At 30.4% G+C, this 15,237-nt stretch overlaps 1 long non-coding RNA gene across 1 annotated transcript; it reads right to left on the bottom strand.

Moving 5' to 3' along the window:
• Positions 1-1,290: 1,290 nt before the first annotated feature.
• On the bottom strand, positions 1,291-3,772 carry LOC149534801 (uncharacterized). The gene is made up of 2 exons (XR_016357850.1): positions 3,440-3,772; positions 1,291-1,565 (listed from the first exon to the last, which is right to left on the bottom strand). It is a non-coding gene; the product is annotated as an uncharacterized LOC149534801 (long non-coding RNA).
• Positions 3,773-15,237: the final 11,465 nt, after the last annotated feature.

The raw sequence follows: 15,237 nt of genomic DNA, 5'->3' as shown, positions 1-15,237 counted from the left end.
AGATATCCTTTCGATGAAATCATGTGTCATCACAATGGATCAGAATGACCACAAAATAATTTATCTTTTTGAAATCTCACATATTTTCAATGAGTTTTATTTTCATATATTTTCTCATGATATTTTGAAAGAAATGAGTTCAACTCTCTTTGATTTTGTACATGTATCAGTAGCAAAGTTTCATTTCCATCGGCATGACTTATATTGTCGACATAATAGAGAGAAGTCTCTTTGAAGTCATATGCCTCCCTAATGAATCTTATTTCTTGTCCCACTCTTGAGAATTATGTAGATACTAACAAGAGCTCTTCTTGTGTGTGTGTGTGTGTAATTGTATAACTTCTCTTTAATCATTGTGACATGCTATGAAGGCGTCGCTTTGTACATTGTCCAATCATATTCAATGGTAGCTATGTATATGGTCAAAATCTTATTTGAATAGAATAAGTCATTGCATATTGACTTCTCCTCCCTTAATCATAACAAATATTGTATTAATAGACGGTGTTTAGATATCTGCATGGTTGGTCTATTCCCCAAAACTTTACGTTCTTTTTCATTGTGGAAATTTCACTAGATGATATTTGTAAGGATGTTTCATTTCCTTAGTGCATGTAGAATATCTAAATTTTCCTCCCAATTCGTTTGTGTTGTCTTCCTTCTTTTGTTTATCCATAGTAAGGAGATTGTTGATAGTAAAATGCTAATTCAAATATAAAGATGTTCTTAATGGAAAATGATTTCTATTTCAAAAAAAAAACCTATGGTTTCCTTTTTAAGTAGCAACAAGGATGTCCTCACTCAAGAATGGATAGGAGTCGCATTCATTTCCATATTTTTCACCCTCAATACAAAGGTTTGTCGTTCAATTATTTCTCATAAAAATTATTATTATTAATAAATACTCTAGATAGAATGTGATCAACAAGCCCTCAAGTATTCCAATCCATAGTACATGATGAGCTATGGTCATTTAAGAGAAGCAATGTTTATTTGAATTGTTTTTGTAATGACTCAGCAATGAAATGCTTCATTCACAATCCTATATTCTTTCCTAATGTAAGAACCAGTTCCTAATTAAAGATGCCACATCACAGGAGAACAAAAAATGTGGAAAAGAAACCAATCACATCAATATTGAAAAGTCAAATCTCATTTGTTAACCATTAACTAATTAAAAGATACAATTAGTCCATCAAAAATTCAACAAAATATTAAATTGTTGATTATGTCGCAAGAACATTACATCATATGAACCATGGTGCTGAAATACAAAGTATATACATCACATTGTCCATCATAAATATGAATAATAATCCATTCCAACTTTTAAGTTTACACTATCTGTAAATCAATATTACATATTAAATTGAATGATACCAAACATCATCACCAAGATGAAGATGCGAAACCATAAGATAGATTCTAAAACTTGATAGGTGTCTTGAAAGTGTATTCGGTCTCCAAAGCCATCAAATGTCGTCCGTCTACTATCTCGGATGGGAGTGTGGCCCATGCGCTTTTACCTCACCAACCACAAAGTGTTTACTCCACTGAGATTCTTCCTGACATGAAGAATATCTCAACCCTAACACAAGAAGCCTAGCTTCCTAGAACAAGATAGATTGAATGGATCCAATGCAACTGTAAAACATACTACATGCATCCATGTGGCTAGCAACCTAATCACAAAATGTGGCAGGAAAAAAGAAAAGAACACTACACATTTACCCATATGCAGTGAAAGAAAAATGTAACATATCTACTCACATGCACATTTATTTTAACTAATGCCTATATACAAATATGCAAAAATGAAAATAAGCATAGTCACACACATATGCTACATGTCAGTAAACAATATACTTAAATGCATTGAATGAATGGCTTGGCCAAGCATTGAAATTTGTCAACAAGACTAAGATAGAGATAAAATGTAATGAATCCTATTCTTAGAATTTTGACAGGGTGAGAGAAGCAAACTGTAATGCAACTATCCCCATCCTCCTTATGCCACATTACACCCAATCATGAAGGATTAAACATTGACACACACATGACAACAAGAAGTCAATTTATGGAAGTGTAAACATATAGTTACATTTGCTTGTTGTAACAACTCTCTTTTCTATATGCTATATATCTCCTTATCAACACACAAGTACTCAAACTTGTAGATAGAGTTATATTCAACAATTAGTCTAAACCTACTGCTAATTGACAACATGCTCAAAAGGATGGAAAAAGGGGTATGAATACCACCAAATCAAACCATGATTCTTTAATAAAGATACCAGTTGGGTGTTTTATGTTTATGTAAGGGTTATGCCTAAATTCAAAGTCTGCCATGTTATAATTTAATTGCTGAATCTTCCAAGAAGTAGAAGAAGAACTAGATTTTAGTATGCATAGAGATAGTACATGGTGTTGTTGAAGTAACTCTGTAATACATTATTATTAAAACAGACCATACTGCAACTATACCAGCTTCAACTTGTCCCCAATCTTAATAGTAAAAGAAAATAGAACAAACAACTAAGCCTACATAGAAACATATATATAAGAGTTTTACTATGATTCCTGGTAATGTTCTTAGTCAGTGCGGTAAGATAAATTATTTATGGTGCCATGATATTTTTCAAGATATATTCAAGGTCAATTCAAAATTTAGAAGAAGGGTTTCAGCAAGAAGCTATCAATGTTACTTCTTGGAATATTTACACCTATATATAATATCTACAACAACCCAAGCTGTTGAATGAACTTAAGGCAATAAACTGAAATAAACAAGTTAATCTGTATTTGCAAGAGTGCAAGTAATTAATTTCTAATTCTATAGTTTTAGACTTTACATGTACTGATTTGCTTTCAGTTTCCAAACACATAGTTTTTCTGTCACAATACTTGGTTTACTACCCAAAGAAATAGACTTCCTCATCTGACATGACGGGTATAGATGGTTAGAATTGATCACTTAGACAGTTTTAAAAATTCTCATTGTGATTCGAAATCAATACAATGTGTTATAAGGACCTTTGTAAAATAAAAGAAAGAGTACTAGGCGTCTCTACTCTGATTGTTTTATATCAGAACATTTTATTAACTAACAAGTGTTCATTTTTCCAGTTTCCTACTGCTTCAAGGTTCACAGATTGTTTAATAGACTGTTCACATTTGAAGATTGAAGGTTCCAATGTGATTCCGCCTATTTGAGTTTTTCTATGGTGAAATCTTCAAAGAATAATGACATTTCAAACCAGAAGCATAGACCGAGCTTGTTTAAAAATTTGAACATGGCAGAGTTAAGAGATTTCATTATTATTTTAAGAAATTAAGAAGAAATAAACTCTAATGCTTCTTTCCATATGACTTAGCATACACAGAAAAAGTGAGAAATTACAAAACAAGAAGGAAGAACAACCAAATTCAAAAAGAAAACCTGTGTGATCTCTCGGTTGTTGCAAGACCTGTCCGTCTACCCCCACTAAGAGCCCCTTTCTAAAAAAATTTGAACCAGAAACCCCCAAAATGGTTTTCGTATCCACCACTTCCCTTCTCCAAGTCTTTAGCCACCGACATCCCACTGTTGTTCCCCCGCCTTCTTCTCTGACTTCCGCTGCCTTTTAGATTACAGTTCTATATTCAATTCTTGTCTCCCACTCCCTTGTGTAACTGCCTCCCAAAACCCTCCTGAATTCCCTCCTTCCACTTCTCCCATATCCGTTCCTTATGTCCCCGAGTAGGTAAGAAATTATCAATGAATAGAAGAATCATGGCGTGGGAAGAAAAGAGAGAAAAATACTACCTAAACCCATAATTATCATCAACAAACAATCAACACTATTTAAATGTTTTGTTGGATCTCTAAATGCTTGTACATTTAATTATTGAACATTATATATCAACAATAAAATTTCTTAAACACTCTCATTCTAATATATACTTTTCATACAAAATTAATTAGAATTAACTTCCATCTAATCTTATCGCAAACAAACTTGTAAACACATAGCATGTTACAATAAATTTAATCATCATAAAAACTAAGTGTATAAGTGTGCGTGGCTGTGAAACCATTCAATGCATCTCCTTCTGAGAGGTTAATCCCCTCTACCTCAACCACACTCTCGTCCAGTTGATCCTACATCCACTCAAACACTTGCAAACAAAATTGAACTAATATTCGTTAAAGAGATAAACTAAATTGACATCGTGAGCATCATAATAACAATGTAATAATACATGTATCAATATCCACAATGCATCATCATCATGAAACATAACTTATAACATTATCATCTAGAAATCCATTACTTCATCATAAAATAATGTTATAAGCTGAATCATATTTAACATAGAAAGATATAATCAAAACTTCCAATCATTAATCATCCATTTAGTCACACTAACAATTACATCATAAAGCAGTAGTCAATGTAATCATTACTTAATTCCAAGTTAAATCAAGGTTTGACCAATTCGAAATCAACAAGGTTGCCACATAATTGCCATATAGGCAAGGCCAATAAAAGTCTCAAGACGAGTCGTGACACCTAAACAACTCCATCATAACATTCTCATAAATATGAACCCGAATAAGCATTCATGAACAATTTATTAGCTTCAATGTTTAATTATGATGCATGATTTTGTACCATATCAGTTTTATAATTTGATAATTCTTTCAAATATCTTGATAGCGATATTTCTCTAGAAATAATGACGTTGATAGTAACATTTATAAATTAATGACTCCAAAATTATCCTTGATAACTAGGCATACTAATTTCCTCTCTGAAATATTCTTATGGATCTATGCGACAGTCTCCAAAGTTGAAAAAAGTCCATTTCAACTATTTGGTATATATTAGCATCGCTAAGAGTGACTCCTACTAACATACATTTCTATTGAATGACCTTCTTCAATGAAATATTTTTCACTTATTGGCAGGTTTGATGCTATGATACCACTTGTAATGTCCCCAATTTATACTATAACATTCATTCATAGATGTCATAAATAAAATTACGAATATCTCTATTTTTTTTCTAATATTTTCCTTTTGATACCCTTTTAAGAAGAAAGGTCACACCTCTTTATAACCATTCATTTATAACATTAATTATTATAATATTATCTTTTTAATTATCGATCCTTAATAAAATATGATTACATATTATCAATAATAATATATGTTGATTATGATTGATGTAATTGTCCCTTATTAAATAATATTGATTAGTTTGTTCATTGAATATATTGAATATTATTACTTATTTAGTAAATTATTCTATTTATTTATTATTATTAATATGTTCTTTTATAACATAGGTAACTAAACGTTACCAATTGACTTATCAACATTTATATTTTCAATATTATGTATTAAATAATATTAATTTGTTAATATTTGATTTATAGTATCTATTTAAGATGTATGTGCCTATTAAGTATATATAACCATGATATGACAATATTTATATTATCATAATATTATATATAAATATGTATAAATATATATATTATATTATATTATATTATATATCTATTTGTGTGTATAATTTACTATCAAGTCCTATTTCAAAATGGGGATTTCATATTAACTACTCAAAATATGAAGGGTGATCTATGATATAATCATATTAGATTCCACCAAGTATTCTAAGACAACTAATTTTAAGTATAATGGAAGAAACTCCAATTTTAAAAAACTTTTTCCTATGATCAATAAAAGGAATAAGAACCAAATAAGGGTTCGATCCCAAGTAAACATGGAGCATCTAATTAAAGTATCATCAGGGACAACAAGTGAGAATAGTTAAGTAATCTGAGGCTAAAATTCGTAAGTAAATATTTCTATCCATTAGAGGAAGTAGAGGAGGGGGAAATAATGGAGTAGGGAAGGGATGAATCATTCAAAACCCTAAGTTGTTCAAATACATAGACAAATCATAAAAGAGCATGTCAAGAGATTAGGGAAATACTAAAGGACATAGGCAATTCATCACAAGAGAATGACATAAATAAGGTGGAGAATTTTGGGGTTGAGAAAAATATTATCAAATTACAATAATGTGAAATATGTGCGAAGAAAAATCTATTCATATAAGCTATCAGAGGAAATTTGAAGGTATATAGAAGATTAATTCATGACCTTGTTTTAATCCAAAGTGATTTTTGTGACCAACTAATCCTTTGGGAAAAAGCACATAGAGAGCACCTTCAGAAACCCAATCGAGATGGACAAAATAGTTTAGAAAAGAACAATGAGAAAAATAGAAACAACAAATCTCCATCCCTAAAATTTGTTCATGGTTAGAAGCAATTATATACAAAAAATAAACCCATATTGGTTTCACAAGAAAGACCAATGGAGGAGCTAGATATTAAACAAGAGAACCTAAACAAATAGGAAGAAACTAACAACCTAATAAAAGGATTTACCACAAATAATTCAAAGGAAGAGGCACCAATAGAGTAGATCAAAACAAAATTGAGCAATATGAACATTGAACCTAAACAAACTAAAGAAGGAATGATAAGCATGAGTGCACCCAATCCACGAGATAAAATTTTAAAAGTAAAGAATGTAGAAAATGAAATTGTAGTTAATTTGGAGGAAAATAATAGGCAAAGTAGAGATAAGAATAAAGCATTTCATTATTTTGTAATAGAAGTAGAGTGGATACAACAAAAGAAAATATAAAATAACTAGAGAAACAAATCAACCCAACAACTTAGGAAATAGAAAGATAATCAGATAATGAAGCAACTAATCTGAAAAAGGAAAAATAGAAAAAGAATCAGAAGCTATATAAGTTTTGGCAAATGCCAATAGGAGGTAGGCATTTTGTCGAAGAAGAAAATATGTTTGGAGACCAACAAGGAATAGAAGAGCGAAATGAGCAAAATTTTTCTTCTAATCTTGAAAAAAGTGAAATTAGAACAAAAGATGTTCAAATTAATTAACAAAAGTGGAGAAAACAACATTGAACAAAGTAAATATAGAGGATTGACTCGAATCCCTCATTCCTTTGGAAGAAGTGGACTTAGATGAAGAAGTCACCTAGGATCTCGACGTTGAAGAAGAAGATGAAGAAACTGATGAAAGAAAAAAGATGGTTAATTGAAAGAATTGTGAAAATGAATAAGGTCAAATTTGAATATGAGGATTTAGAGGATAATATAGTAAATCACAATTTAAATGATATTAAGGGAAATAGTTCAATATTAGATAAAAACATAGTATTAGGCACCTCAGTAGGAATAGGGGAAGATAGACAATCGGATATAGTAACAATAAAAGAGTTTAATAATGCAAAATAAAAGGAAACAAAATATAATTCACCTTCCCAAGAGAAAAGAGAAGGTAATTGTAGATATATTCTTATTATGGTGTAGAAAATTTTAAGGGAATATGAATTGACAAATCAAGAAGAATGTGAAACAAATGGGGCTTGGATAATCTAGATAGGAACAAAGTAGAAAATTTCCAAAATTGGGAGGAGTTCGGGGTCTAGGAATTAGAAGAATTTCTAAAAGATATAGATAAAATAAATGGAGTAAATAATGCAATAAAGAAAATGGTAGGTAGAAATATTGACAAGGATGATCAAGGAATTACTAACAAAATTATGAAAGAATTAGAAAAAGAATATTCAAATAAAGAGGAAGATGAATCTATTGTTATAAGTGTGTATAATGCAAGTAATAATCTAGATAACCTTAGTATCATAGAAAACTTGCAAGGATTAGAACATCCAAAATGTGGAAAACAAAGAAAAAAAAGTCAAAGAAAATCCTTAGCTGAACTTAGAGCAACACCAGGTCTGGCTGGTAATCAGAAAAAGATTAACTATCTTTTGAATGTAGGGAAGGGGAACTTCCTTGCCATGAAGCCATGAAACTAAAAACATGGAATGTTAGGGGCCTAAATGCCCCTAAGAAAAAGTTTCTACTTAAGTGCATTTTAACGTAATTTGAATCAAATATAGTATTAACACAAGAATCAAAACTTAACAAAGAAGGAGACAATAAAAATAGGTTTTTGGGAAACAAAACTAGTTGGTTTAGTAGGGGCCTCAAGTGGGATTGGCATTATATGGGACCCAAGGAGGGTGGATTTCACTCCTCTTGTACCCAATAGTAACTAGATGGGGGGAAGAGAAAAAAGCTTCAAAAGTGAAATTCAATTGCTACTTAGTAATGTGTATGGGCTAACACCAACAATGAATAATAAAGAAATTTGGATTGAGATAAGCAATCATTTAGAGTCAAACCCACAAGAAAATATCTCCATTGGGTGATATTTTAATGCAATTATAGATTCAGGAGAAAAAGTAGGTGGATCCACGACCATTAACTAGGTTATGTTATATTTCAAAGCATGGTTCACAAAAGATAATTTATTGGCATTCCAACATCTAATGGGGCCTTCACATGGAATAATAGATGAGATGGCTTCTATAATATAACAAAAAGATTGGACAGGTTTATATTCAAATAAAATTTACTATCTTTTAATCATCCTTTCAATATAGTTACTCTCTCTAATGTAAGATCTAATCACTATCCAGTTGAATAGAAATAGGTGAACCACAAAAATCATCAAGGAATTAAATTAAGTGTGAAAAAATATAGTTTCTAATTTTATTTTTCTTAATAATATATCTCAATGGTGGTTCAAAGAGAAATTTGAAGGATCAAGGATGTTTTTTTTCATAGCCAAATTGAAATCAATAAAAGAAAAAATAAACAAATGAAATACATATCATTTTAATAACACATTTTAAGAAAAAATAAAGAATGAAGAAGAATTGAAAAACTTAAGAAAAGAAATCATTAGGGTAGGAATATATGATGTTAAATATATCAAAGAAAAATAACTTCTAATTAAATAGGAAAGCATTCTAGCAAAAGAAGAAATATTATGGAAACAAAAATCAAGACAAACATGGTTGTTAGAAGGAGACAAAAATACAAACTTTTTTCATGATAGTACTATTAATAGGAGAGATATAAATACATAAAAAAAATCAAGGATAATTTAGGAAGGGTAATTGAAAATCCAAATGAGATAGTGGAAACCTTTGTTAATTATTATATATATATATCTCCTTAATAATTTTGAATTGCCAAATTTAGTAGTTCAAAATAAGATGTTAGGTTTTATTCCGAAAATAATAACTTTAGAATATAATAAAAACTTAAATAGGAAATTTACCAAAGAAGAAAAAAAAAGATACCATCTTTCAAATGAATCTTGATAAATCTTTGGGCCATGGTTTTCAAGTCTTTTTCTTTCAAAAATGTTGGGATATCTTAGGAGGTGACCTTTGGAAGGCTATTGAGGTGACTAGGAATTCTGGATCCCTTCTAATTGAAATTAATAATACATCCCTAGCTTTAATTCCAAGGAAAACTAAACATATAAATGTAGGAGACTTTAGACCCGTTGCCTTTTGTAATACAATCTACAAAATTCTTTCAAAAACACTAGCCAACAAACTTTAAAAAACACTACCAAAGATCATTTCAGAGAAACAGACGAGTTTTGTTCCTAATAGGTCAATTCTCGACAGTATTATCATAATCCAAGAATTAATTATTCTATACAAATTAATAAGGAACCTTGTATGCTAATGATGTTAGATATCTAAAAATTCTATGATAAAGTGGAATGGAGATTCTTATGTAAAAATCTTGAAGCTTTTGGGTTCTCTTGGCAATGGGTCAACTTAATTTATAACTACATTTCGAAACCAAAAATTTCCCTTATCATAAATGGCACCCCAAAAGGCTTTTAAACATATCTAGAGGTATTAGACAGGGGGTCCTATATCACCTTTTTTGTTTATTATTGTGGTAGAAGCTTTTGGAAGAGCTATAATAAAGACTCAAGCTGAAAGAAAGATTAGAGAAATCATAGTAACAGAGGAGGCCCTTCAAATGACACATCAAAAATTTTCATATTACACAACTCTACAAGGATAAAGCACTTTGGATGAAGCTCAAATTTTGAGTAAATAATAAATACTCATATGGAAGCATTAGGTCAAAAATTAAATGCTAACAAATTAGAGATTTTCTTTAATAATAGCAAAGAGGAAGTTGAGAGAGAGGTGAAAGCACAGATCTATGTCACCTTTCTAACTAACTTTTAAGATATGGTGAGACTGAATCTAGTTGGACACCTTTCGGCCAGAACAATTCTAGCCAAATTGAGGTGGAGCTTAGTAGATGTCACATGGCATGTATAGTTTTGACAGAAATTGATTTGGCTAGATTTGGTCTGGCTGGATCAATTTTGGTCAGAACTTGAAAAATTATATAATCCAAAAATAATCCAATTTGTCACTCATTTGCATGAAATGAGTTTGCTGGAATTGCGAAGTAGGAAGGGCTACATGAGTAATTCAACCGGATTAGGTATGCCAGTAGTTTTCCCCAAATTTTTAATATGTTTTAAGTTTTATTTTATATTTCCTTAGGTAAAAATATGGTTTTAATTTTTTTTAATGTTTACTATTTTAAACACTCCAAATATTTTTTACTATTATATGTCTATATTTTTAAGTAGTGTATTAATTTTTAAATAGTTTAATATTAGACAACTTAGAAAAAAATAAAATTTAGTAAAGTTTAGACATTATTAGAAAGATTAGATAAATTGTAAAATAAATTATATACAGAATATTAGAAAAGTTAGAAAATTTATAAAATATTAGAAGAGTTAGAAACTTTTGAAAGTTTAGAAAATATTAGATTTTTTAAAATTAAATATAGAAAATTATTTAGAGAGAATATTAGAGAATTTAAATATTTTTACTTTGTTTTTGTTAGAAATCATTAGAAATTGTTAGGTAAAACTTTAAAAACTATTGTTTGAAATATTTGCTAAAAATTGAAAAAAAAAAGAAAATAGTACAATTTTTTTTTCTAGCATAAGTAAAGCTCTATCATTGAAGCAAATGAAACTAGTAACTGAAACCATCAGATTGAACTAAATCAGACTCTACCTCTTACAATGAACAAAATTAAATTCTAATTGAAACCTTACCATTGAACCTTATAAATTATAGGTAGGAGTGGAACTTAACATTGAATGTAATTAAACCACAACATTAAAACTAATCAAACTCTAACTAAAACTTTCACATTGAATCAAATTAGACTCTAACTCCTATATTGAACCTTAAATCCAAACATGTTGACCTAAATGCTAAACTTTTAACCCCTATCTCTCTCTAACTCCTAAACCCCATCTCCCTAAACCCTAAATCTCTCTCTAACCCCACAATCCCTAAACTTGTTTCTTTCTCTCTCTCTCTCTAACTTACATAACTTCATCTCTCCCAACCCTAACCTCCTCCTCCTCCTCTCTCTCTCTAGATCTCAAACTTTTAACCCTCTTTCTCTCTCTAACTCCTAAACCTCATCTCTCTAAACCCTAAACTACTCTCTAACCCCATAATCCCTAAACTTGAGCCTCTCTCTCTCTCTCTCACACACACACACACACACACACACACACACACACACATTTACATAACTTCATCTCTCCCAACCCTAACCCTGAACCACTCTCTAATCCCATAATCCCTAAATTTGTTATCTATATTTGATTTGTACCTATTACTAAAATCAAAATGTAATATATTTAACATTTCTTTATATGTTGTACAATATGTTTGTTTAGCAAGATTCATTTAGTGTGTTTTGATTTAATTAGGTTTTAAAATAATGTGTGTGTATATGTATATATATGCATATGTAGAACTTTATTATTATCTATCTTGTTTTGTTTGTTTATATATTTCATCATTATGGTATCTGGGGGTAGTGATTTTAGAGAGGCCAATGTACATCGTCATCCTCGTAGTGGTTCATTGCATAGATCCAAGTCTACTAGTACCTAGGATAAGAAGACATTATTCACTGAGACTATTCAACACATACATAACACACTTGATGCTATTGATCAAAGCTTACAAGCTTCACCTACCCTACATCATAGGGATAAGGTGATTGCGATTAGAGATGAGTTGATTAGTATGATGCACACTATTGAGGGTTTTAACCCTTATGATAGTTTAGTTTGGACACATTTTAGAGCGCTCTATCCCATTGTGTTAGTGGTGGTTTGAGGTGGAGGGAGATAGATGAGATGGTCTCAGTGGAGAGCGTGAAGAGCATGTTCCCATACTATCAAATTTTCAAAAAGTTCAGAGGGCACCATGCTATGAGGTGTAGTGATCCATTGGTGGCACCTTTCATATATCCTCACTAGTTGGCTGCACATCACATGTGGCTCCAAAAGGATGAGTTCCCCTTATATTTTTGTAAATAATTATTTGCAAAAATTTTATTGACATTGAGATGTTGATTACACTTACATCTCAAATTAATTCAGAGCCCCAGATGCTCCTGCACCTATTAATAAATGGGTATTGATTAGTCCAAACCTTTTGGTGATGCCAAAATGTTTTTAGTTAGCTGTAGCTAGAGATAGAGAAAAAAATGATACATGTAGAGATGTGTACAAGAGGATCACCACTATTGCTACCTAGGTATATGAGATGCCTTCTGATCGAGTACACAGATACATGACACACTCTTGATCTGCATCTATAGGTGGTCATAATGTTGCATCATCTTCAGCCGATCATATGTATCACGAGGTTGACATCCCATCTCTAGTAGACATCTCTATGGAGTCTGCAATAGACCATTTGAGGGATATCAATACATTTTTATCTATTGATCTACTTTCAGCCTATCGAGCTATTCAGTTGTTGACTAGACAACCTCTTAGTTTAGTGCCATCATATTTGAGTGGTATCATTAAAGGTACATTAGAGGCATATGGTGATCAGGGGTAGGAGGACATACATGTTGCAACTACAGCTCCACCACAAATAACAGTTGAGGAGGATGCAACTCCCCTACAGAGGTAGGTTCTTACCCACCATGACATTCATTATTTATAGATCCTATGCTTGACATTAGAGATATGACCTTTAGTGATACAAACCTGAGTGAGATTGGTAGACATATATTTGTGATGATGATGTCATATGGGGACTTGCAGACACCTACACATCCTATGCATTAGGAGACACAAGTTAAACTTTAAAGATGTGTCTATTTAATTGTCTACGTATCTTCTATTTAAATTTAAATATAATATTAAAATTCAATTTAGTAAATTATTTAACTTTTGACATATTTGTCTAGATTCTATTGTATATAGATTGCATCTATAGCTCTTGAGGGTGGAGACATGGAGAGATGACTATATCCTCACTCACAGATAAATTTGATTGTACATATGTTATTATTTATTAAATATATGCACATGGTCATAATATATTTATTATTATATTGGACATAGGGTTCGAGATCTCACTTCAGTCGATCACATCGTGGAGTGTGACATGATTATGTTTGATATTTATGCATGTCATATACATTAGTTTGACTCATATATTTTAGATGTTTGATATTTATTTATGATGATATTGTTTATATTTATAGTTATGAGATATTTTATATTTACAACACACTCATATTTGACATATTTCACATTTGCATGAGTTATTTGACCATTTGCATTTATAGTAGACATATTTGATATTTTCATGAGTTTTGTGACCATTTACATTTATAGTTGACATATTTCATATTTTCATGAGTTATGTGACTATTTACATTTATAGTTACATATTTGATATTTTCACGAGTTATGTGATCATGTTTATAGGTAGTTGATATATTTGATATTTACATTTATAGAATATCTTTTGCGTAAATGTGGAAACATGTTTTTGAAATCTCTATACATTAATTTTTAGATAATTATTAATGTGTAAGAAATTTACATGTTCTATAAATTATTGAAAATATGTCTTACATAATTTTCTAGGTGTGTTGTAAATGTGTATAGAAAATGTAAATGCAAATAAAAATAATTGCATTATTTTTATTTAGAAACTTAAAGCAATCTAAAAACAAAAACATGTATAAATATTGAAAAAACACTTAAAGCAATGTAAACAAAAAACAATTCATGTATATATAAATTTGAAATATTTTTATGAATCATTAAACCTATCTATCAATTAGAAAGCTGCTGATACATATGGTCAAGATCCTCTCTATCTTTAATAATCTCCAACAACTTTTCATGCTCCTCAATATCTAACCTCCACTTTGGTTTGCTACATCCTTTTTTTGACACAATGTCAAACTCAATCTTTGTGGCTAAAACCAAGTGGCTGTAATGCAAAGATTTTTGGCTAGTCATGTATTCAATAAATTGAACACCATTGTGGTCAAGTTTCGTTTGTTGATAATAGGTGCCTACAAAATAATATTTACTTCATTGAGTATTCTTAATAATATAGAAAATAAATAATTTTTTACAATCAATCTCTCACTCAATAATTACTTGTATAGATCTCATAAGGGGATAATCTACACCTTCTATAACAACTGAACCAATTGAATATGACTGGTTATCATCATCTATAGTTGGTTCAGTTAACTTGATGTCACAACAAATATGTCACCTACAAATGTACAAAAGTAATGGAAACTATAAATAAATAAATATGAAAATAATTAAATATAAAAATGAAACATGTTTGTAGAAACTCACCTAGAACAATTAAATCAGAAACATGTCCATAATCAGTTGAATACATAGGATTATGAATGTCTATGTCATTGTCATCTTCTTCATAAGGGGTACTTCTGATCATGTGTTCCCATGTCCATTTAGAGACATACACATTCACAATATTCTCGCATTGACCCACTGCATTGTTTTGAATGTAGACATCACAAAAACATGATTTTTCTCTTACTTGAGTTATTGGAGGTTTGTGTTTTCCGGTAGTCATCAATTGATGCAATCTTCTAATTCCAACAATGGGTTGACAATTGTAAGGATTTGATCGATCAATATTTGTAACACATTAAATTGACAAGTTCCTATGTCCATAATCAAAATATAAAAGTAATTATATCAAAGAAAAATGGAAAGATTACCTTTCACTTCCCCTAAAATGTGTTTATTATATGTTGTATCACGAGGAGAAAAATGAGATTTGCACCATTCAACAACTTGATTTTCTTTGTCTATCTTTGGATGGGTATAAGAAAGACAGTTGTATGAATTTTAACAAAATATAAAAGAATTATCTAGTAGATGGTCATATACATCAAATTTGATT

This window comes from Cupressus sempervirens, chromosome 10 (genome assembly GCF_028749045.1).
Source record: "Cupressus sempervirens isolate cs-2001-9-10 chromosome 10, ASM2874904v1, whole genome shotgun sequence".
Classification (NCBI taxonomy): Eukaryota; Viridiplantae; Streptophyta; class Pinopsida; order Cupressales; family Cupressaceae; genus Cupressus; species Cupressus sempervirens.
The sequence above is the reverse complement of the archived record's forward strand: the minus strand, read 5'-3'. Positions and strand labels throughout refer to the sequence as shown.